Here is a 24,813-nt window from a genome sequence, read left to right on the forward strand (position 1 = left end):
CCTCATGGGCCACTAGATAAGGAAACTTTAAACTGAACTGAATTGGTATCACACTCAAGCACACAATCTCATGAAACAGCAGGAATGCTATAGGAGGGCACAGTTCTTTGCTATAGCGGGTAATGGTTAAGCTATGACAACAGGCTCAATCAATTGAATGCATTTTCACTGGAGAAACAATAATTGAAGAGAGACATGGGCCTAGATTTTATTCTGGAGTCAAGATGTGCTGGGGTGCTGCTGTGAGGTTGGGAAACTCAGAAGAATGGCTCCTACAGTACAGTTTCTGCCCACAGGCAATCTGATTGGCAGCCTGAAGGTCTTTTGGGCAGGAAGCCTGAGAGCAGGCAGGTGGGGCATGGGTGAGAGATCTTGTGGGATGTGGGGCCCAATTACATGGGGCGGGAATGTCCAGATGATGGAGTGGGCTCAGATTCTGGGGAGAGGGGTCCCATGGTGATCTTTGGGTCACAGTCATAGGGAAGGATCCCATGGAGATCCTTGAGGGCCCTGATCGTGGGGAAGGGTCCCATTGTATTTTGGGAAGTTCAGATGGTTGTTAGGGAGTCTAATAGCAGTCAGGGGTAGCAGATGTCAGGGTGGAAACAGACAGATAACTGGGTTGGTGGGATGGGGTTTGGTGGTTTCTGGATTGCTTTTTGGGTCTGGAGGAAGTACACCAGCTCCTTTTGGTCACCAGCAGTGATGTAAAAGCACTTACTTCATGGATTCAGCCTGTGCTTCCTCGTTTAGGCTACCAGGTTTCACAAGGCCCAGGAAACAAGACTACCTGTAGTTAAAAATAGAATGACTGTTAAAATGAAGGCAATCAGCTTCATTATTTTTTGGCTCAGTTGGTAGCACTCTCATCTCTGAATCACAAGGTTCTGGATTCAAGTCACACTCAAGGAACTTGAGCACAAAGATCAAGGATGACACTCCAGTGCAGTAGTGAGGGAGCACTGCATTGTCAGGGGTGCTGTATTTCACTTGAGACGTTAAACTGAAGCCCCATATGCCTACTCGGATGGATGCAAAAGATCCCATGGCACTATTTTGCAGAAGACTAGAGGAGTTATCTCCAATGTCCTAGCCAATGTTTATCCCGTATTCAACATCACAAAAAAGCAGATTACCTGGTCATTATCATATTATCGGGAGTTTGCTAAGGGCAAATTGGCTGCCGCGTTTCCTACATTACAAATATAACTACACTTCAAAAAGGGCTTCATTGGCTGTAAAGCGCTTTGAGATTTCCAGTGGTTATGAAAAGCTGGTTCAATGAAGAGTGCAGGGAGGCATGTCAGTAGCAGCATCAGGCATACCTAAAAAAGTGATGTGAGCCTGGTGAAGTTGCAACACAAGACTACATGCATGCCAAGCAGCCTAAGCAGCATGTGATAGAGCTAAGTGATCCTTCAGCCAATGGATCAGACCAGTGGTGGTGGACTTGTGCTTCAGAACATCAGAACTTGCCGCACTCCTAGCAAACTGTTCCAAACTGTACAATACTGGCATCAACCTGGCAATGTGGAAAATTCCTCAGGTCTGTCCTGTCCACAAAAAACAGGACAAATCCAACACAACAAATTACCACTTTATCAGTCTACTCTTAATCATCAGTAAAGTGATGGAAGCTGTTGTCAACAGTGTTATCAAGTGGCACTCACCCAGCAATAACCTGCTCACTGATGCACAGTTTAGGTTCTGCCATGGCCACTCAGCTCCTGACCTCATTAAGGCTTTGGTCCAAACATGGACAAAAGAGCTGAACTCCCAAGGTGAGGTGAGAGCGACACTGCTGACGACACGGCAGCATTTAACCACGTACAGCATCAAGCTCTTGCAAAAGTGAAGTCAATGGGAATCTTGGGGGGAAACTTTCCACTGGTTGGAATCATACCTAGCACACAGGAAGATGGTTGTGGTTGTTGGAGGTCAATTATCTTAGTCATGAGACACTGCTGTAGGAGCTCCTCAGGGTAATGTCCATGGCCCAAGAATCTTCAGCTGCTTCATCAATGACCTTCCTTCCATCCTAAGGTCAGAAGTGGGGATCTTCACTGATGATTGCACAATGTTCAGCAACATTCACGACTCCACAGATACTGAAGCAGTCAGTATCCATCGGCAGTGAGACCTAGGATGATAAGTGCTACACAAGTGCCAGGAAATGGCCATCTCCAATAAGAGAGAATCTAACCATCTCCCCTTGATATTCAGTGGCATTATCATCACTGAATCTCCCACTATAAACATCCTGGGGGTTACCATTGACCAGAAACTGAAGTGGACAGCCATATAAATACTGTGGCTACAAGAGTAGGTCAGAGGCTGGCAATTCTGTGGTGAATAACTCACCCCCTGACTCCCTAAAGCCTCTCCACCATCTACAAGGCACAAGTCAGGAGTTTGATGGAATTGTCTCCACTTGCCTGGATGAGTGCAGCTCCACCAACACTCAAGAAGCTTGACACCATCCAGGACAAAGTTTGACTTGCACCCCATCGGCTACCTTAAACATTCTCTCCCTCCACCACCAATGCAGAGTGCCAGCAATGCGTACATCTACAAGATGCACTACAGTAATTCACCCAGGCTCCTTTGACAGCACCTTCCAAACCTACGATCTCTACCACCTAGAAGGACAAGGGCAGTAGATACAGGGGCACACCACCAACTTCAAGCCAAACAGCATCCTAACTTGGAAATATATCGTCGTTCCTTCACTGTCGCTGGGTCAAAATCCTGGAACTCCCTCCCTAATAGCACTGTAGGTGTACATACACCATAGGAACTGCAGCGGTTCAGGAAGGTGGATCACTACCACCTTCTCAAGGGCAATTAGGGAAGGGCAATAAATGCTGACCTAGCCAGCGAAGCCCACATCCCATGAAGAAATAAAAATCATATACAAATGCAAGTCTTTCTTTTTAAATAACCAACCTTCGACCCATGAGCATATTGGTCACTCAGCCCTCATCCTGCCTCTGTTAGAAGTGAAAGTGAACGAGATCAAAATGTGTTCATTTCCTGTTCCAGATTTTTTGCATTTTAACCAATGACACGACTGCAACACATCAATTTTTGGGAGTTAAGAATTGGCCCATGTTACAGTTTTTTTTAAATGATGAAAGGCATAGATAAGGTTAAAGTTTTTAGTTTTAAAGCAACTATTCAACTTAGAAAAGAAACGGAAAATTAATAAGCCTTGAGCAAAGTTAGAGATTAAAAAATCTTTTTACCCCACTGGAGAATGATAATAATGATACAGGTTTTTATATAAAGCAGTTTATTTAGAACCAGTTGACCAATTAAATGGAGCTGAATTTATATCTATTGAGAAGGGAGATTGAAGTTTACAGGGGTATTGGTTTAACTTGAGTTTTTTACAGATTGAAGTAGATAAAGGAAAAAGTAGGCATGTAGAAAAGTACAGGATTGGAAAAACTCTGCAGTCCACCTGAATGTCCTCAAAAAATTAATACATCTCAATTACCTATTTTCTCAAATATCTTACTAAATCATCCCTTAAAGTTTTCCACACATCCTACTATTCTGTTTAAAGTAGGGAATCAATATGGACAGAGGGGCAATCCGACTAGTGGGAGAGTGCATGATTAAAGAAAACATACATGGAATCAAGGCTGAGTGGCCTTTTCTCAATCTAGCCTTTCTTAAGTTTTTGCATAGTTAAATTCATTTAATATGTTCCATAGCTCATCCTCTGGACTGAGTATTAGACTCCACGGGCATTAAATTGGTCCTTTTTGTGCCCATTTTTTCAAAAGTCTGTGTTATGAGTTCTGCCATATTGGTAAAGGTGGCTTTCTAGATGTTTCTGGTGGCCATCTGAAACAGGCATTAGGCTTCTTGCATATTTTAATGAGGGGGAGAATGTCTCTTTACAGATTCCTCAGCAGACTTTGTTCACACTGAGCTCCGCATGCCCTTCTGAGATTTTCAAGCGTTTAATATGATCACCAGCGAAAAGGTACAATGTTGAAATCTAACTTAGCCTTGTGTGCAACCACAAGAAACAGGAATGTGGCTCCCAGTTCCACAGCTCACCTGAGGGTCGCTGTTGGCCCATGGACATTGCCCTCCCCACTCTCCCTCTTCCCAAATGCTCACTGCCTCACTATCTGCTCCCAGCATTTCATTTTTATTTCCAAATTTCAACATTTGCATTTATTTCCTTTGATCCCACACACATGTGAGTATAATATCAAAAGTAAAATACTGCTGGAAATCTGAAGTTAAAACAGAAAATGCTAGGTCTGTGGAGAGAGAAACAGAGTTAACGTTTCAAGTCAATGACTTTTCATCAGAACTATGTGTTTGCCTCTGAATGGAAAGTACACACACATATATGCATACAGACAAAAAGAATTGCACTATTCCACAAAAAATAAAACAAGAGAAGCTTTTAGAAGTACTGGAATCAAATTCTCTTTCTTTTAAAGTGGGACCAGAAATAGTTAAAATTTGACAAAATTTAGTCAGCTTAATATCTTTAAATATCCTCCAATGCAATATTGTTTGCCTTCCTAGTGGTGAAAGTCATTTTAAAAGAAACAGCTAAATATGAGCAGGTCTGTTAGCCATCAGCTGAAAATCCTTGAAATGTGGTTTTAACCCTCAACCCATTAGATCATAATCAAACACCCTGCTCATTAATTGGGTAAACATTGCAAATACTGCCCTCTCCTTAAAGCCAAAAGTGAAGTCGCAATTGTCAACTGGTACCGAGAAAAAGGTCTTAAATGTTCAAAGTTATAAATGTATAATTGGACACACACTAACTTACATCAGAAAGGGAGTTTTGGCAAAATCCTGCATTCTGGAGACTTCTATCCTATATTGAACAGCCTAAAGTAGAATTGTGAAATACATCAAAGCCTGAGACAGGAGCCAATGTTCTTATTAAGTCGGCATTATACACTATCGCCTAAAGCACTGTACTGTGTTTAAGTTCTGGTAAAGCAGTACTATCTCTTTGTCACTGGGTTACAAATCAGATTCGAAAGTTATCTCCTGAATTTCAATGCTCAGTTCCCCCTGGGTTTGGCAAATAAAAAGTACATAAAATAGTTTCAAATATAGACAAACTGTCAGTTATGTGTCAGTTACACTGAAATACTACTACAAAAATTCCGACTCAATTATTAGATTCCAATCCCATACTCTTCAGCATTCACTGTTGTATTCTGTTTGTACTTAAATCCTGCAACTTGCTATTTCTATTTATTACTGCAGAACAGTAGCCTTGATGGCTTAGCAAGTAAATATACTCCATGATGCATTGTACATATCAGCAAGATCCCAGTAAAACAAAAGTAAAGTACCTTGGATGCTGGAAATCTGAAATAAAAACAGAAAATTCTGGAAACACACATCAGGCCAGGTGGCATCTGTGAAGGAAGGAAAAAAGTTAACATTTCAGGTCAACGGCCTTTTATCAGAACAGTGATGAATGTGTAAGGATAATAAACTTTCTGAAAGGTCATCAAGCTGAAACATTGGGCTGGATTTTCAGGGAGTCGGAGATACTCCGTGGGCTGAATTTTGCCATCGGCGAGCAGGGGGCAGGGCCCACTCGCCAATGCGTAAAATGACACGGGATGACGTCTGACATCATCCCACCCCATTTAAATCTTCAGGAAGGCAGGGGCACAGTGCGATCAGCTGTCCGCTCGCCGACCTGTTGATGGCCAATTGAGGCCATTGACAAGATCATTAAAACAATTAAAGGACCTGCCCATCCAACCTTAAAGTTGGCGGGCAGGCCAGGAGCCCCAGCGGGGAATAGAAAAAACATGAAACCTCTTCCACCGGTGGGATGAGGTTTCATGTAGGGATTAAAAAGTTTAATAAAGTTTTAGTGAAATTTATGAACATGTCCCATCTCATGTGACATTGTCACATGAGGGGGACATGTTAAGGATTTTTTTTTTCTATTTTTAATGTTTTCACAAATGTCAGTGATCTCCCTGAGGCAGCACTTAGCCTCAGGGAGATGTGCGTTCTTTCGTGCTCATGCGTGAAAGAGTGCACTCTCGCATTTGGGGAATCCCCCCCCCACCCGCATAGGAAGCGCATAGTGCTTTCCACCGGACGTCACGCTGGTCGGGCCTTAATTGGCCCGCCCACTTAAAATGGCAGTGGGGCCCGCTTCTCTGGTGGGGATCGGCTCCCCGCCCACTGGAGATTGGGTCGGGTCCGCCCGCCCGGAAGGCAGAAAATCTGCCCCATGGAGGTGTGAAAATGGCAGCTGGGACTCGGCTCAAGGATTCCCAACCCCATTCCCAGGGTTTCTGGTTTTCAACACTGCAGGATAAGGGTGCAATCTGACTTGGGTCATGACCCCGTACACTGCACTCCTGACCTGACTAGCTCCGCCTTAGAGGTGTTGTGAGCCATAGTCTGGATGAGAGAACCTTTTGAATTGTAAGTTCAAATTGTCTTACCCACACCTCCTCATGCCAACCTATGCCCCACCCCCACCCACCCCCATAGCCCCTCATGCACCCCAAGCCAACCTATGGCTGCCACTTACCGTCCATGGCCCCTCAATGCCAAGCTATGGCACTTCCATGCCAATTCACTCTATATAGAACCAATGAACCCTATAGTGACAACCGGATTTGTTTAAAAAAGCTTTTAAAGAACAGTCATTCATTCATAACTTGCCACGTTAAAAATATTGTTTTCACTACAGCCCAATTAAAATGCCAATCATCCAAACCCTTTAAAGTATCAATAGCAGAAACTGCAAGCACTTGCATCTCTAAATAAACATTGTGCAATTGAAATAATACATCAGAGAGCTAGACCTGTCAATCAAGCAATGTTTTCCCTGGAACACAGCTGTTTCAGCAGTCTAATGGATGTCAGGCCCCTCAGCCAATGATGAGGTTTGGTTGAGGTGGGTGGGGGACATAGGTTGGCATGGGGGTACAAGGGGCCATGAGGGATGGGTGTGGGGCTTGAGGTGGCATGGACAGGGCATGGAGAGCATGTGGGAGTAAGAGGGCATGGGGGGGTGAGGGCTAGAGAGCCTTACTGTTTTTATTATAACTGGATAAAGGCCCAGAGCACCAAGGTGGTCCTTTTAAACAGCCCGCCTCAGCGCTCAGCAGCCCCTGTGACTGCCTACAAACACTTTCTGGGGCTGTGGGCCTGATTCCTGTGAACACCCACTCCCACATCACCGCCCCCGCAACCATACCCTCAACCCCCCACCCCCAGAACAAAAATCCCGTCTTTGCTGACACTTTATCCCGAGGCAGGCAGGCCAATTCAGAAAATGTCCCAATTCCCACTACCTGCATCAAAGATGAAAATCCAGACCATTAACTCTGTTTCTCTCTCCACAGATGCTGCCTGATCTGCTGAGCCTTCCCAGAATTTTCTGCTTTTAAATTTAGAAAGATCCCACGTTTGACACTGGTCTGTACTGAGGTAGGTGACCTCACCAGCAGTGGCATATTACAATTTTCTCAATGCCACCAGATTAGGAAGATGGAAATGTTGTCACATTTTCTACTCCTGATCACTATCAGAGACTTCTTCTGCAAACTATATGTGTGTGTGGAAGTTAGGTGAGAACAGGTTCAGGCTTTCTTACGATGCCCTTTATAGCTGACTGACCTACTGACTCCACCTAGGCACACACTCAACTGCTGGCTTCTTGAGCGAGGTATCAAATAGCTGTTAGTACAGGTGAAAATGTCATCAAACAAGAGTCACTGAATGTAGGAAAATGAGAAGTAAAATAGTCCATAAATGATCCATGGAAATTTATGAAAAGACGCATGAAAAATAATCCATGAAAATTTGACTAATTACTAGCCCATTTACATTTGCTACTTTTTAAAAATGGAAGCGCTATTGAGGCTACACTGTTTACATTTGCATAAAAACTGATTTGAAAGCATTTTCAACCTAATTCTTTGATGCTTTCCTTTCACTGTTTATCATTCTGATGTTTACATTACATTAAATGCAGTGTGCAGTTTAAAAATTGGTATTGTCATGGACAGAATGAATTTGCTTTCTTACTGTTGGAAATCAGTATGTTTTGAATGGAAAGAGGTGTGTCTTTTCTTATCCTTGGAGTGCACATTCCAATTAAATAATTCAGCAGCAAGTTTTGGTAAATTTAAAGTAAAGAAGGTTATTTATTCTCACACACCTGCCCTGAATTAAACAAAATGGGCAGAATCATCCCAGATTTGCACCAAGTGCGGTGGTGGGTGGGAAAAATATAATTTTATCCATTGGCCACAATGGCGGCATCTCATGCTGTTTCAACCCAAACCCACCACATTAATTATGCATTCCCAGGAAATATGCTGTTTCCATGACCAGCAGGCTCCCATTCACCCACCACGCCATCACCTTGCCATTTCATCACACAGGCGCCATACTTAAAGTGTAGCCGTGTGCGCACCTCTCAGTGCTTCCAGCCCACGACTGCTGCACAGTAGACATGGCCACGAAAGGCAAGAAGTCTGCAGCCCCAGGTTCAATGACGCATCCCTCCAGGGCATTTTGGATGCTGTGGAGGCCCACCGTGATGTCCTCTACCCTCACTCTAGATGCAGGATGGGCAGCAACATCACTAATCCGACTTGGAAGGCAGTGGTCAGTGCCAACACCCTGCAAAAGAGGGCAGCCACCCAGTGCCACAAGAGGATGAATGATGTCCGTTCCGCCAGGGTAAATCACTCTTCTCATCACTCTGAACTCACAAACTCACAAACCCATCAAACATCCAAAGAGTCCTCACCCATTGCCAGTTCAAGAGACATCACCATTTACGCTCTCACACACACCTTCATTGTCCTTATCTCGTCCATGGGACCACTCACCACCCACACATGCCAGGCATACTTACCATCTGGCCTGGCAGGCATACTGCTTACACTCTCTTCATCTCTGTTCATGCAGGACAAGCTGGCACATAACAAAAGGGAGAGGTCGCAGGCTGGTGGAGGAATGCCTGAATTCAAGACCCTCACGAACTTTGAAAACAGAGCCATCCAGCTGACCATCTGGACCAGTCCAGTGCTGACGGTAAGGTCGGCGATGCTCTATCAAGTGAGGATCTAGCAGTGCAACATCTCATCAGACAACCATGCCTTGGGTGATGTGTTCTGTTTCACAGGCCACTGCCATACACTAAATACCAGCGCCAGGTTGTAAAGGGCGCTGCAAGCGATGACGATGTGTGACGCCCTCAGTGGACTATATTGCAGGGCTCTACCAGACCGATCCAGGCAGCAGAACCTCATTTTCAACATTCTGGTGGTTTGTTCCACCAAGGTGCGAGTTGCAGCATGAGCCTCGTTATACTGTCGCTCTGCTGCAGTCTGAGGCAGCCGCGCAGGTGTCATCAGCCATGTCCTCTGCAAGTAGCCCTTGTCCCCTAGGAGCTAACCCTGCAGCCTCTGTGGACCTTGGGAGACATCAGGAATCTGAGGCCAACTAAGAATGTAATAGTCATGCACACTCCCTGGAAACCGTGCACAGACCTGTAGGATGCACTTGTAATGGTCACATACTGGCTGTACATTCAGCGAATGGAAGCCCTTGCAATTGACATAGTTGACACCTTGTGGTGATGGACATCTAAGCTCTACGTGAGTGCAGTCGATCGCATCATGAACCTGTGGGAAACCTGAGCTCTGAGAAAATCGAATTGGTCTTGCATCCTGGCTTTCCTGACCCTGGGTGAAATGCACAAAGTTGTGTGCCCTCGCGAAGGTGGCATCTGTGACTTCATGGATGCATTTGTGAGTGAAGGCTTGTGATATCCCACTGAGGTCACCTGTGGAGCCCTGAAAGGAGCCACTGGCATAGAAATTGAGCGCCACGGTCACTCTCACAGCCACTGGCAGTGGATGCCCTCCATGTCCCCATGGCACCAAATCCTGCAGCAGCTGGCAGGTGTGACCAAACAGTTCCCTAGACATCCACAGACTTTAGCGACACTGTTTCTTGGTCTTCTGCAGGAATAAAAGGCGGTCTATAGACCCTGGGTCAAGCTAGACACTGGCCAATGATGGCTCACTGTGGCTCTTCAGCATCGTGTGTGGGAGCTCCAGCCGCCCCTTCTTCCTGAGGGTGCTGCTCCTCCCTCTGCACAGCCAGGTGCCTCCTTTGCTCTATTTTCCACCATCTCCACTCCCTGTAAGCCATGAGGCATACAGCTGGTTCACCAGGCTCCATGCTCCTGTTGTACTCATCCTGCAGGATGAAAGAGAGCGATGCATGGGTTAACATGGGTGTACTAAGAACCTCTCTTGGTTAAGCCTGAAGGCCCCTTAATGCATCCTGGAGAGTGCTGACCACCACTTTGATGACCAGAGATTAGTGCCCTGCATGGCTGCCCGAAAACCCACCCATCTCCGCCCCACTCCACCTAACTGATTGGCTGCAGCTTTGCCCATTGGACCCCATCCTGTGCTCTCAGCTCAGGGGCAGGCAGTCTCTAACCCGCACTCTAAGGCTGCACTGTTAGCTTGAACCATGGGAGACACTGGTCCAAACTGGGATGCTGGCATTACAAGGGGCTGTGAGCGCCTCCACCAGTGACTGCTCCAGGCCACCTTGAGCAAGGAGATTGTAAAATGTGCCCAGTCATCCAACTGTTCTGCAGTCCACTAAAATGCTCATGACTTTGCAGTCTGTGCCCAAGGGGTGGAAAGCTCTGGAGCACTTGGTGGCAATTGCATACTTCCATGTTACTTGAGTGGACAGATAAGCTAGAGGCCCAACTTCATGCATGACAATGCAGCTGTGTCTGAACTGTCTCAGTTGCAGAGGAATGGTCACTTTATACAAGGTGGCCGCTTTCCTGCCCCTCACCCTGTACGTGCTTGTGCACTACCTTCAATTGCAGGGCAGCCCTTGCCCCCAGTCCCAAGTTGCCTCAACTGCAGGGCAGCCCTTGCCCCTACGCTTGCAACATGCTGCAACCTTGAAGTCCAACAGGTAACCCAGGCAAGCACTACACAACATTACTGCACACTCACCTCCGACTTCCCCTCAAAGTGAAACCTGCCAAGTGCACGACTTAAATGTGCTGTTAGGAAACACATCGGTATTCAATCACGCCGATGTGGACGGACAATCCAGCGTAGGGGGATGATTCCGCCGGCAGGCTTTATAATGATATGCGGATTTATTACAAAGAGGTTCCCGACGCCCAATGGCGGGAAAGGCAGCCATCAACGGGCTGAGCGAACAATTGCAAACTGGTTTCACGACATCATGAAGCTGATTTTTGACCTTCTCGCCATATTGCGTGCTCACACCACTGAGTACACCCGATGCCAGCGGGCAAGGAATATTCCGCCCAACGTCACACACACACTCAGTCTCACTTATACACACACATACACAATGGATACAAATAAAGATCATGCACTTTTACAGATTATAGTTACCTCAGTCTCTAATTTACCATCTCCAGTCTCCCACATTGCAGGTCTGCAGTCTTCTGAATGGGTTCAACGATAGATACTCTTCGAGCTTACGATGATTTGATTACTTCAGTTTTGGGAGCAAGTACAGCTCTCGTACATTACAAAAACATCACCCTAGACAGGTTCACATTCTATGTGGCCTTATGGGGGTAAACCTTTTCGATAGGCTTGGCTTTAAACTTGCAGACCTCACCAGAGCACTACCGTGATCAATGACACAGAGTAACACAACAACATGTTTCCCTATTTACTGGATTTGAGGAGATCAATGAGCACTGCCATGCTCCTCGCATTGACATATCAATTCCACCAGTTTTGAAAAATTTGAGATGGTTGCTGTTTGCAATCCATACCGAAGTATCACAGGAGTTGAAACGACTTTAATCAGATAGTATCATTGAGCAAATTGACTCTTCGCCCTGGATAATGAACCTAGTCATTTTAAGATGCAAAAATGGCAAACTTAGACTGTGCATCAATCTTAAGGGGGTCAGCAAAGCTATCATCCCAGACAAGGGTCCACTTCCTATGATCCAGGAACTATCAGCATCATTTCATGACTCCGCAGTCTTCACGAAGTTCAATATGAGATTAAGCTATCTCCAGATGCCACTGGCAGTGTAGAGACGATGCCTTACTGCTTTTGTTACTCACAAAGTTGTGTTTCAGTACTGCAGAATGCCCTATGGACAAGTTCAACACCTAGCACATTCCAGAGGATTGTTTCTTCAGTCTTGCCAGATGTCGAGGGAGAAAGGATGTCGGGTTGGATTTTGCCTTTAAAAATGGTGGACGGGACCTGATTCCAAGATTCTCTGCCCCATTCCTTGCATCTCCAATTTTCATCAGTGCAGGATAAGGATGCAGGTTGGTGCCAGTTTCTCTCTTAGACCTATTTCTCAATTTCTCAATGTTTATATCCACAAAATAAAGAGGTGTCAAGTACTGTCAGATTCTATTATTGATACTTGAAAGGGCTGGTTGATTGACACTTTTATAGGGCTGTAGTAAAATTAGTTTTTTGTAAGAAAATTATGACTGAATGACTGGGTTTTTTGTTACTGTAGGGTTTATTGGGCCTGGGTAAATGGGCATTGAAATGTCATAGGTTGGCATGGGGGTATGGGGGCCAATGGGGGGCATACACTAGCATGAAGAGTGAGGGGGGGCGGGAATGAGGGGGTATGTGCATTAAGGACAAGAGGATTGTTTGCTGTTTCATAAACAGATTTTTATTTTTATAAAGCATTTTGATAGATCCTCAAGATTGTAAATGTTTTATAAAAAATACCACAAATCCTACTATATTATCAAAAATCAAAGCATACACCAAATCACAGCTCTTGCCCTTTGAAACAGATGTTTCAAACTATACTCTTCCTTGAACAGGTGAAAGGTTTTGCAGGAACTCTGCAAAATTACATTTTGTCCACATGTAATCAGCTTGCTGTGTTTCCTGTGGTAGTTGACAGGTGATGTATGAAATCTGAGAACTGTTGGCATAATTCCTTCCTTATCCTTTCAACAGATTTGTAAAGCTAGAGTCAGGACTATGTCTGAGAATTAACATAATTAATTCTTGATTCAAAACCTTCATCAGTTAATATTTCATGCAACATAGTGCACACCTAGCAACACATCTGAATCCATCTTTGCAGTGAACTTCTAGCAGTACGTCACAAGAATGGCTTATCCAAGCCTTTTCATTCACCTGGTTTTGAAGATCTGCAAAGATCCTGTTGATCAAATTTAAATCTCCTTTTTTAACTATTTTCTACTTCCTGCTGGATTCAACACCATAGAGTATTTTATGATCCCTATTCTTTGAACAGAGTGTCAGATAGGGCCAAGGGGCTTCATATCTTTTCACACCATATGGTTATTCCTATCATTGTTTTTCCCAAGCCATAGCTTAACCATACAAAAACCTTTAATATATTCTCTACAATAACCTATTGCCTTTTCCTATTGTAGTGCCCTGCTTCTTTATACTCCCCTACTGTGATCAAAAGCCTGCGTTCTAAAAGCCTGGCCAAGGAAGACCCCATTACTCAAATAAAGATAAACAGGAATTGCAGGAATAGTCACCACCAGCCCATCTTCATGCCTCCAATAGCTAGCTCTGGAATTGATAGATGTCTACGAGGAGGGTGGGTGCCCATTCTTTTAGTCGCTAAATGGGCATAATCCAAAAGTCAAGAGGCTGAAGAAAAAATATAACCTGGTCCTATTCTTACTTGCAATCCTCAAATGGATATATTAGTTCTCACATTGTCTTGTATTACTGCATTTTGTATCCAGATATTTGGCCATAAGCCATAATGAAGTCTTGCTTTAATAACGTATGTGCAAAACTGTTAAGTTATGAATTCAAAGAGTTTCATAGATTATCATAAAATGATGACATTTTCCTGAGCAATTGCTGATCTGATAACAATACACATTTCATCTTGTGTTGAATTCCCTTTCTCGAAAGGTAGTGTTGAAATTCTTTTTCAATTTGACACTTACATAGCGATCGAGACCAGAACAAATTATACATCTGAGAAACAAATTAATTACATATAGGTACTGGCTTAGAAACTAATTAAGCTGCAAGGCTATTAATGTTCCACAGAGCATTTGATCACCAACATCTATACTCATATAATAACCTATAGAAATGAACTTACTAAGATATTCATCCAGCTCTTTTTGAAGGAGTCAATCAGCATAACATTAATTTCCTTCGACAGCACCTTCCAAACCCCCAATCTCTACCACCTAGAAGTCAAGGGCTGCCAATGCATGGGAACACCACCACCTGGAAGTTCCCCTCCACTCACCATCCTGACTTGGAAATATATCACCATTCCTCCACTGTCGCTGGGTCAAAATCCTGGAACTCCCTCCCTAAGAGCACTGTGGGTGTACCTACACCACATAAACTGAAGTGGTTCAAGAAGGTGGCTCACCACCACCTTCTCAAGGACATTTAGGCATGGGCAATAAATACTGGCCTCGTCGCATCTTGTGACTGAATAAGTTAAAAAAAATTGTTAATGGGAATGGCCAATGTATCCATTACTCTTTCAGATGAAAAATGTTTAATATCTAGTCTTGCATTTCCACTTAGTGATCACAAGCTTTACTTCTGTCATCTTTATTCAGGTTAAGTAAAATGCTAAATCTACAATGGCTCAGATATTGCAGTAATAATAATGTTGAGGCTAATTGTGCTCACTGTTATTGCAGTGTAAGTTGGACAGTAACTTCTAGCATCTGCACACATGTGTCGCAATGCATGGAAATCTGGAACAAGCTGCCTGATTTTCCCTGCTCCACCACAAGCTGTACTGCGCCTATACCGCATCAATAGACTCAGCATTGAAATACATGTAAGGGTGTAAAGTTATGTTGTTTACCCACTAAATATCAAGCCTTGTCCCTTCAAGTTTAAAGTTTTTTTTAACTTAGTGTGAGAAGTCTTCGTTACTGCAAAACAACCTGATGGCACTTCATATTAACTTTTACAAGTGCAAAGTCAAGTTCCTTCAGATATTAAACATTATATATAAAGAAGTTTATTTGTTTTACTATTCTCCCCTATCTATTTTATTCCTCTCTCTCAATCCCATCATTCTTTCTCTCCTTTTATTTTGCATTCAGTACATGATCTTTCATTGAATTAAATATTCTAACTTGCCTTTCCTGGTTGAGACACTGCAACCATGAAGCAGCGCTATTTTGACTTCACATAACCGGTTAATGTGACATCAGGTCACCAAAATTGGAGAATGCATGTTATATTCCAAGCAGCTAGGAGGTGAAGGATAGAACTGGAACCAATCTTTATGCACTTTTATAAGCCTTTGTTTACAGAGATACTGGGCTAGATTATATCCGTTCACTTGAGATGGGCCAGAAGGCATGAGGTATCATTAAATGGCAGCAGAAGGCATTGAGAGAGGAGCCCAACATCTTCCCGCCACTACAGTTTATTCTCAGCAGAGCAGCCACCCAATGGCTGGAGACAGGTGGTCAATTAAACAAATTAAGAGACAAATTAAGGGCCATTTCCCACTCCTGCCAGCATTTACCTTTATGGCTGCAATAGGTATGGGAGCTGCAGTTGCAGTGCCTTTGCCCCAACATGACAAGAAGCTGCTAAGAGGGCAAGTTATGTACAATACCCTCTGCCAAGTTGCAGCCAAATTCCTCCATGGTCCTTAACAGTGGCAAGTGACGGTTTGGCATGTACCTCGCCATTCATGCCTATTTAGTGCTTTCCTATAAGCTGCCCCTTCGAGGTCCTCATGTGAATATGCAGTAAAGCTCTGCCATTTCGCCCTCCAGTGCTTACAACCCATCCTTGACCTCTCGCCTACATACAGCCCACTCAAGCGCAATGACTCACCAGTGCTGATTCCAACTCCATACTAACCTCCGTGGTGAATGCAGTGCCAGTGCGTGAACTAGTGGCTGCAAGTTTCAGATCAAGTGTAGCCTCGTCGTCAGTATTTGCTGATGCACTGTTTTGTCCTTCTGATGCTCCTGTGGCTGGGCAGGCAGCAGTTTCTGGGGGGAGAATTTTCCCCCCGTTGGGCGGGCGGTTCAGGAGCGGGGCGGGCGGGCGCGGAGCCGATCGCTACCCGCGATCAACTGCGTGCCTCCATTTTGCGTTGTCGGGCCAATTAAGGCCTGCCCAGCGTGACACACACCCGGAAGCACTCAGCGCTCTCTGTGCGGGCGGGGGGGAGGAGGGAGAATCGGGGCCCGCGCTCTTTCGTGTATACGTGTGAAAGAGTGCAGAAATCCCCCCGAGGCACAAAGCTGCCTCAGGGAGATTAATTTAGTAGTAAAACATTGCAAAAAAGAAAAAATAAAATTACTCAGGCATGTCCCCTCAAGTGACAGTGTCACACACGCCCAACGTCACCGCGCATCGGTGTGAGGGGCCCGCCCCTGCACGTAGAACAGAAGAATCTGGCCTGGGTGTCTGAAAGCAAGAACTCAAAGGTGCAAGGTTGCTGTGAGGGAAGAGGATAGAGTGAGAAGTACAACCAGCAGCTTGCTCATCATACCGGAGAGCAGCATGAGAGTATGCTGGGAGCTGAGAAGAGGCACAAGGCAGGAAGATGGCATCATCCTCATTGTTCTCAGTGATGTCAGGTGCTGCAGACCCATTACAGCTAGTCCCATGATGCAGAGAACAATCTCTTCTATATTGTTAGAAGATGCAAGTGTCCTGGTCCACGTTTGGTTCTGCTATGTTCCCTTCCAAGTACCACCTGGCCCTGCAAGAGAGAGAATGTCAAAAATTGTCTGGCACTGTGTTTGGGTGATGTGCCTGCTATAGCTGAATTGTTGGAGGTAGGTGGAGGCAATGGTGGGGGTGGGGGGGGTGGTGGGTGGTGAGGCTGGCAGCATTGGTAAATGTATGATATTGAGGTGGAGTAATTGGATATTAGGCCATGAGTCCTGAGTGCCAGGGAGTGCTGCTGGGTGAGTGTTGGGGATGTGATGCATTGAGCATTGTGAATGGCTGGTGGTGTGCTGGTTAACAGCCCTCATGTGAAAATGTATTAATTGATATTGACCACAAATATGAGGTCATTAGACCTCTTGTGGCACTGCTACCACTGTGGTACTCAGAGTCAGACTATGGGAGTTGACCTTTCACACCACCTGCTCCCACTTCCTTCTAGGGTGGTCCTTGAGGGTCTCCTCAAACCATGGTATTTCTCCTCCTGCAACACTAATGCATCCAGCGGCGCATCCATCAGTGCATAATCCCTTTGCATGTCCTGGTGTTTAGTTTTCAAGAATTACCATTGCAACAATATTATTCCATCTTTTCTTTAAGACACAGCCTGCCTTTAAGCAAAACAGGCTATCTGTACTGCGCACCACCTGCTGTGTGTAGAGCGCACCAACAGTGTTAATTAGAGGAGAGACCACCTCTGGAGGCATAAGTAATGTTGCTGAAATTATGCGGATGAGGTAGATAAACCAATTTTGTGCCTTACCCACTTCAAACTGAATGGGCATGGACATGGTGCAAATCACAGACGCCATGCCCATAAAGCAGGGCAAATTTATTTCACACCCTGCATATCACTATGAGGGTTGGTTGAAGAAATATGCTTTTACTTGTCCTGTTCACACATGTCACAATCCCCTATAGAGGATGCCATTCTGTTTCAGATGTCCATGCAGCGAATACCGCTCATTCATCTCTGCCCAGAAAATATGGGCCATTATATTCGTCCTTTGCAATTAAAGGGCATGGAGAATGCCTCTATCAACCATAAATTATGTCAGTCTTTAAAACTTAAAGTTGTACTTCCCACAAGTAACTTTGTCATTCATCTCTGGACCGTCTCGAATGTGGCAATATACTTTTGAAAGCCAGTTATCCCAAAATGCGCAAAATATCTTAAAACTTCATATTTTCACAAATAGTTATATTCAATGCTATACTGTCTTAGAAAGTCTCACAAAAATGCAAAATTGAGCTCTCAGGAAGATTGCTTGCAAAGCATGGACATAACCTTTCTCTTTTATCTCACCCTCATTGCACAGAAAATTTACTAAATCTGAAATTAAACAGCACTTTACATATTCTCAAGAGATTCAAATGTGCTTCACAGCCTATCAGTTACTTTCGAAATGTAGTCATTGTTTTTTTAATATATGTAAACACAGCAGCTAATTTTCACAGATGGTCCCACAGTTAGCAATGCTTTGAAGAACCGTTTACTCTAAATCACGGGGTATAAGTCAACCTTCGAAGCTTCAAAAAATCATTCCAAAAATAGGGGTCAATTTGTATACCGAGTATAAAATGTGACCCACTGGTGTTGGCGTTGGCGGTTGCCATTTTGAAATGTGAAAAAATATGACTCTGGTAACTCAGATTAAATTAATGTGTCACGTTTTATTTAATGAAATAATTCTACAAGGATAATTTGAGCCACGGTCATAACGTTTTAAAAGCCATCAAGTTTATTGTCTTTGGCATCTGATGCAAAGAGTTCAAGTCACTTTGACTATGGCACCATCATAAGGATCCCACTCTGGATCAGATGGGCCGTTTTCAGTCTCATAATCATCCCTTCATAAGATATCATTTTCCTCCCCATCCAATGAATTGGATATTCTACGTTTTTTGAATGATCTGGACATTTCATTGCTGGGTGTTTAATCCACATTGCTGATGTGACATAACGGTTACTCGTGTTTTTGCTGCTAAATGATTATGAATCACTGGAAAATAGTCATTTTGGCATTGAAATCTTTTGGTAGTCTCTTGAGTGTTTTGGGCCTCCTGCCATAACACTGGATATTTCATTCCATAAAGTGGCTACATCAACCAGTGTTATGTTTTGGTCTGAAATCTTTGCTGAGCTTAGGGTTAGATTTGGCTCACTTAAGTGCGTATGTACGCATTGCATTTCTGGTGGCAATGTGGCCATTCTGTCTATTTTCAAGGACCTATTCCAATATATGCTTCTCAAGATCAAGCTAGTGTCTTGCCCCTGTTCACATGGTACATTTATGAACATATGAACATACGAAATAGGAACAGGAATAGGCCATTCAGTCCCTCGAGCTTGCTCTGCCATTCAATAAGATCATAGCTGATCTGTTTGTGTTTTGAGTTCTACATTCTCATCTACCCATGATAATCTTTGATTTCCTTGCCTAACAAAAATCTATCTACCTCTGCCTTAAAAATATTCAGTGATCCCACTTCCACTGCCATCTGAGGCAGACAGTTCCAAAGTCACACAACCCTCTTAGAGAAAAAATTTCCCTTTATCTCTGTCCTATAAGGGCGACCCCTAATTTTAAAACAGTGCCCCCTAGTTCTGGACTCAGCCACAAAAGGAAACATCCATTCCATGTATTGGGTATCTTCTTCAGGATGGATTCCTCCTTCTTCCATTCTCACTCCAGGTCTTCACTAACAATGAATTCCCTCACTGCAGTACAGTTATTTGACAAAGTTAGCAAATGTTACAACTTTTAGCTTGAAACCAGCTTTATACTTCATTCTTTTTGCCAGTGGGCCCATCACTGTTTATTGGTCGCCATGCATGTTTGGCTCTGTGGGAGCATGTCTTAAATTCCCATGCCTCTTCTTCGCAACACGGCCCATATCACCTGCTTGATCCCATGCTCTGACTTATAAAGCGAGTGAGACCCTAAATCTGTATTTCCAAGCTGTAAAATTGAGGCCGGCTCCTAGTATAACCCTAAACATGCATTTATCAGCACAAAAATAGGGGTCAATTTAGACGACGAATATAGATCTAAACATGCATGTTGATGCTGAAAAGATGGAGTTGTCTTATACCTCGGGTCAAGTTACATGCTCCAGAGTGCTTCCACTGGAATTTGTAGAATCTGATTCTGATTTGACAAACTAATAGCTTGCACACAACAGTTCAAAGTTCAGCTAACAGCATGCAATCTACTTGCTCTTGCAGAGGAGCAAGATGGAGCTGCCACAGGGATGGCGGCAGGATTATCTGCTCCCTCCCGCGGTGAGCTTCATGGCGGGTGGAAGCGGAAAAGATCATGGGAGCGAAAAAATCAGTTTCCCATCTGCACAATAACAGGTTGTGATTGTCTGCTCCAGACCTCAATGGTGGCACATGTTTCCTGCCAGGCTGTGTTGGGAACGTCATTTGAATGCATTTGAAGCTCATGAATGTTCATTGTCAAGGCAGCTCACCGGAATTAGCTCCCCATGCTGGATCAATAGGCCATGCCCAGCATCTAATTAGACCAGCGTGTTTCACAGCTGCATACAAGCAATGTGTACCTGCCAACCTGCACTTCGTCCATGACTTGAGGTTTGTTCACCTACCTTGCATCGTACAGTGCTTGCAGCATCTCGGACTCCGTGCCAGGCATTGCAGGCAGCACCACATCACTTTCAGGGGGCTTTCGGAGGCAAGACTCAATGTAGCAGACCAGCAGTGAGGCAGGGGTTGGTTGCAATGTGCTGCATGGTGAGGGCTTGACTTGGGGGTGGGGTGGGAATACAAGACAGAGGAAAGGGAAGGGGGCTGCAGGACAAGGACTTGACTGGGGGCGGGGAGAGACTGGGGAAGGTTGCACTTAGACACATGACTGGGGAATGGTGTTGGTGGGGTGGTGGGGGAAGAGTCCTCTGGGCCAGAATGGAGAGACAGTCTCTCACAGAACGACATTAGCGAGTTGGAGCCAGAATGGGAGGAGCGCTAAAGAAGCGCTTCAGTTTACAGGACAATACAGTGTGAAAACCCACCATTGCAGCCATTAGGAAATGCTGCCTGCCCGCCCGCCAATGCACTAGTGCATGGAGGGGAAAATCCCGCCCAGTGTTTGGGGTGTTTTAACATTTTCGCACATGTTACATGCTAACAGGCACAGGGAGAGAAAGTCAATACAGGTGGGAGCAGGCACTCATGTTGAAGCTGATATTGCAATTGACAGGAAACTGTGGAAGATGTAGGCAAGGGCAGGTTCAGACGCATGATGTCACCTTCCAGCAAGAATCCTACATTTATTATTGTTGTTCCTACCCTAACTTACTTTCTGAATCATCACAAGCATGTTCTACAGGAGCATAACATCTCAAATGTATTGTGATTTTGATCATCTGAAGGCATTGAGTTGGAGAACTAATGTAACTCAACTTCCTTTCCTCTCGCTATAGAGTCTTCCCAAGATGATTAGGGTACATCAACTGGAACATGGCATATCATTGCAACTTGTGCCAAACACTCACATTTCCTATAAGTGGAGTTGACAGGAAAGCACCACAGTGAGCAGACCGAGACTATGAACTCAAGGTTTTTCTCTACACTAGGAGCAATGGATTGCTATCCAATTGACCCCCACTATCACAACAGAAGTTAATCTAGAATCAAAAGACCTTCATGAATTCCTATAATTGTGCTGTGACCATCTGCAAGAGAATGTAAAGTAGTCCACTTTGAACATCACTGCAGTCATACATGAGGGATTTAGTCAAATACAGAGCAAATGGTTTGTGTTGGTGCTGTTTTTGACAGCCACAGGGACTGTCTGAAAAGAACCATAACAATGGGCCACATCAGGGACATCCTAAGGACTGTTCTCAAGCAGATTACTGATAGACTGCAATCTTGTTTAGTTTTAAAACCTTTTACAAGTAATGTAGACATATTGTACAAATTGTAGCTTGAAAATGAATTAAAGGAGAAATTTAGATATAACATTTTATGTCAGAGCTTTCATTGAGCAACACATTTAATCTATCCCATTACTTTTCAACTTAATTCTCTAGCTCACACACATAGCATTATGACCTGGGGCTGCATAATGTTGCCACTCAACTGTTACAAGGTGATGTGTGAACCCCCTGCCTTCTTCCTGGGTCCTTCAGATGACTTGGACCCTGGAGCAGAGAAAGGGTAACATTCTGTCTAAAGATTTACTGTTATGCATATACCTTTCAAAAGTACTAAATCAGGAAGCTGCAGCAAGTTAGAAGTATTTGAGCAAGGTGAGAAATTGGAGAATTGAAACTGAACCTCAGGCTTAACTCTTCATTCCCTGTGCCTAGTTCACCAGCAGGCCAAACAAATGGGGTGGTTGAAATTGAAGTTGGACCTTGGGCCTCATTTCATTTAGATCAGTAAGTTGCAGATATTTGCTGCACATCCCCAAGAAGCTCATCAGTGAATAGACATCAATTTTGTGCAGTTCCAATGCCGGCAGCAACTCTCAGACCTGAAGGGGGGATGTGGGGATGGTGATCAGAGGGAGCTGAGCAGGACCTGTCAATTCTCTTCAGCATTCTCCTCCTAGGTCTACAGTCAGGTTTGCATTTTTTGCAAGACTTACCATTTTAGTGGTAGCCTCAAGTGATCCCTTTAAAAACCACTGCTTAGGCCGCATGTGAACCTAGTTGTCCTGTTTGTGGCAGGTGGCTCCATGCCAGCTGCATTCAAAGCAGCCTAATTTCAGGAAGGAGTCTTTTAACAAGTGTTGGGCCCTCAATTTGCATATGCAAAGGGTCTACCTCCAATTTCAGCCCCAAGCCCTGGATGACTATAGTGGAGGCTTTTCCAATTTGTTGGGCTGTTCTAGGTACCTACTTTAAACAACAACAAATTACATTTACATATAATGCCTGTAAGGTTGTAGAATCCCTCAAAGCACTTCACTGGGATGGAATTGGACAAAATTAAACGCTGAGCCACAGGAGGGCAGGCAATCAAAAGCTTCACCAAAGAGGTAGGTTCAAAGAAGGGTCTTAAAGGAGGAGAAGGAGTTAGATTTAAGGAATAAATTCGACAGGGTAGGGCCTATGTGGTTTAAGGCACAGCCGCCAATGGTGAGTGAAGGCACGAGAGGCCAGGATTGGAGGAACACAAAGTTCTCAAAAGGTTGTAAGGCTGGAGGAGATTATAGAGATAGGGATTGGCAAGAGCATAGAGGGATTTGAATACAAGGATGAGAATTTTAAATTTGAGGTATTGCCGAATTTGGGACTAATGTAGATCATCAAGCACAGGGATGATAGGTGAACGAGACTTGGGGCAATGGGCAGCAGAGATTTTAAATATTATAAGATAGTAAGTGAAAAAGATAAATGAGAATGCACTTTAAATTAAACCATTACGGCAGGACTGTTTCAAACTTGTAAAAGGCAAATTTCGGACTATCAGCAAATTCTTCTACACAAAGCATGAGAAGCATACAGGTAACTTCAAGGCAAGGTAATGGAAGCAAAAACAATCATTAAAGAAACAGTTGAATGGTTTGGTGAGAAAGTGTGGAATTCTTCCTGGCTCAATGAGCCAGGATGGGTTAAATGGCCTTTGTCACCCATTTCTAAGCTGTTATGAGCCACCCCCAGGTGAGGTTCCCCAAAGTTGTTGATCCAGACGAGACCCCTCAATTTGTCACCTTCTGGCTGGGACACCCCCAAATTGTCACACCCCAGGTAAGGAGAGATGAACTGGCACCCTGTCTTTATTCAGCACCACACCCTCTGTTGGCCGCAACAAGACTTCATCTAAAAAGGATCCCTTTCATGGATACCTACCCAGACCCAATTGTTCCAACTTTGAATTCGAGACAATTCGATCAGACTTTCTTGAGTGAAAGGTAAGAGTAAGTTTATTAACTACTAAAGGCAAGAAAGGATAAAACACATGCATATATGGTCTTACAGGTTATAAGTAAGAATTTAGCTTGAAGCAAGTGAATATCTTATATATATTTAAAAAAAGGTATACTTAACAGTCCTTGACTCATGGGGAGTAGGTGATTGTATATTGTGGTCATTGCGATTCGAGATTCCAGTAGAATTGACTTCAGTAGGCGAATAGACAATTTCAAGGTTCTGGTAGAGTTGACTCCAGTAGATGAACAGTCGGTTTCGAGATTCCAGTCGAGTTGACTCTGGTAGACGAATAGTCGCTTTCGAGGTTTCAGTGTAGTTGACTCCAGTAGATGAATATTTGGTTTCGAGGTCCCAGTAGCGTTGACTTTGGAGGAGAGGGAGAGAGATCAGGATACCTGCAAAATGGTGATTTGTAGGGGGTACTGTGTGTGGCTGTTACTTCTGAGTCAAACTTCCAGCGCTTGCTCTCTCAGAATACCCACCAACAGACAGACACCGGAACAGCTTTTCAACTCACTTTTATCACCTCCTTTGTATATTCCAAGTGGGAAGTGAATTCACAAATCTGTCTGGGCATTGTTCAGGATTTCTTGATGAGATGGTACTCATCTCCCATTATGTCCCATTGTCTTTACCAGAGGGAACAATTAGTTTCTGGATAAAAACCGTGTCCGGCCCATTTCCCGCGCATCCGCCCTCACGCCTTCTCCTCCCTCCCAGAAACATGATAGGGTCCCCCTTGTCCTCACTTATCACCCCACCAGCCTCCGCATTCAAAGGATCATCCACCGCCATTTCTGCCAACTCCAGCATGATGCCACCACCAAACACATCTTCCCTTCACCCGCCCCGGCGGCATTCTGTAGGGATCGTTCCCTCCGTGACACCCTGGTCCACTCTTCCATCACCCCCTACTCCTCAACCTCCACCTACGGCACCTCCCCATGCATACGCAAAATATGCAACACCTGCCCCTTTCACTTCCTCTCTCCTCACCGTCCAAGGGCCCAAACACTCCTTTCAAGTGAAGCAGCATTTCACTTGCATTTCCCCCAACTTAGTCTACTGCATTCGTTTCTCCCAATGCGGTCTCCTCTATATTGGAGAGACCAAACGCAGACTGGGCGACCACTTTGCAGAACACCTTCGGTATGTCCGCAAGAATGA

Source organism: Cetorhinus maximus, chromosome 8, assembly GCF_964194155.1.
Source record: "Cetorhinus maximus chromosome 8, sCetMax3.hap1.1, whole genome shotgun sequence".
In the NCBI taxonomy this organism is placed as follows: Eukaryota; Metazoa; Chordata; class Chondrichthyes; order Lamniformes; family Cetorhinidae; genus Cetorhinus; species Cetorhinus maximus.